We start from the raw sequence: 1,251 nt of genomic DNA, 5'->3' as shown, positions 1-1,251 counted from the left end.
AAGGAAAGGTGAGCAGGAACCTGCGTGCTCACAGTTTGATACACCTGAATATTTTGGTGTGGTGCACTTTATAAATTTGTCCGTCTGTCTACTTTCAGTGTGAAAGCTGCACAGTCCTTTATGTGTGAGGTCCTGGTGTTTTAATGTGTTCAGTTTCCTTGTTTCCTGAGCATCGTTTCATCCAGCAGCTTAACAAACCCTGGGTTAAAGCAGACACTCTGAGTCAACTTAACTCGCTCTGATACTCGGGATTTTCAGTTTCAGGACAGAGGATATCAACTGGATACCTTAATCCTGAGTCAAGTTACCCTGAGTTAAGTTGGAGCACAACGCCCTCATCAATGGAAGTCAGATAACATGATTCACCATGGCAACAGGAGAAAATAAGAACAGAAGTCCATTTCTCTGAACTGAAACTAGAAACATTAATGACGGCATATAGAGAATATTAACATAATTTAAAAAATAAAATTAAAAACACAATACTGTTGCTTCTGCAAGAGAAAATGAGTTAATGAGGCAGAGAACTGATCAAGTTCATGATTGGTGGGGGGGGCAGGTTTTTCCTTCAACGTGGGAAACATTTTACCAAAAAAAGCAGCCTTGTGGGGACCAACGTGAATCATGGGGACCAAAGCCAGGTTCCCACGAGTCCAAACGCATATTATGGGTGAGGACCAAGGTTCAGGTTAGTTTTAGGGCCGGGGGCGGTTCTAGGGGCGGGGCCACAGGGGCATTGTCCCCTGCTGAAATCTGATTGGCCCCCTGAAGTGCCCCTGTCCTGTCGTGCAGTTCCATGCCCAAACACTAGAGGCACTAATGAGTCAAACATAAAGTCCAGCATGAATCAATCTTTACTTGAACAATTTTGCAAAAAAAAATCTTTCAACTACGCTTTGAGAACAGTTTATCCATGTTCAGTAAACATGCATGTAAAACTGATACTGAAGCGTTTTTAACAACATTACATTACGTTACAATTGTTGGAACAAATGTGACCGGTTAAATTTATATAACTTACCAAAACCGAGGATTCATGTGCAAGGATGTTGAACAAATACTTGGCCCCTCTATGAGTGTCGTGGCCCCTCACCCAGAAAAATCCTGGATCCACTGGTTTGGAGTCAGGTACCTGTGAGGTTCGTTTTAGGGTAAACGGTCAGGGTTAGGCTTTAAAATCCATAGTGTGTGTGTGTGTGTGTGTGTGTGTGTGTGTGTGTGTGTGTGTGTGTGTGTGTGTGTGTGTGTGTG

Source organism: Austrofundulus limnaeus, unplaced genomic scaffold, assembly GCF_001266775.1.
Source record: "Austrofundulus limnaeus strain Quisiro unplaced genomic scaffold, Austrofundulus_limnaeus-1.0 Scaffold2894, whole genome shotgun sequence".
Lineage (NCBI taxonomy): Eukaryota > Metazoa > Chordata > Actinopteri > Cyprinodontiformes > Rivulidae > Austrofundulus > Austrofundulus limnaeus.
This window is presented reverse-complemented; position numbering follows the sequence as displayed.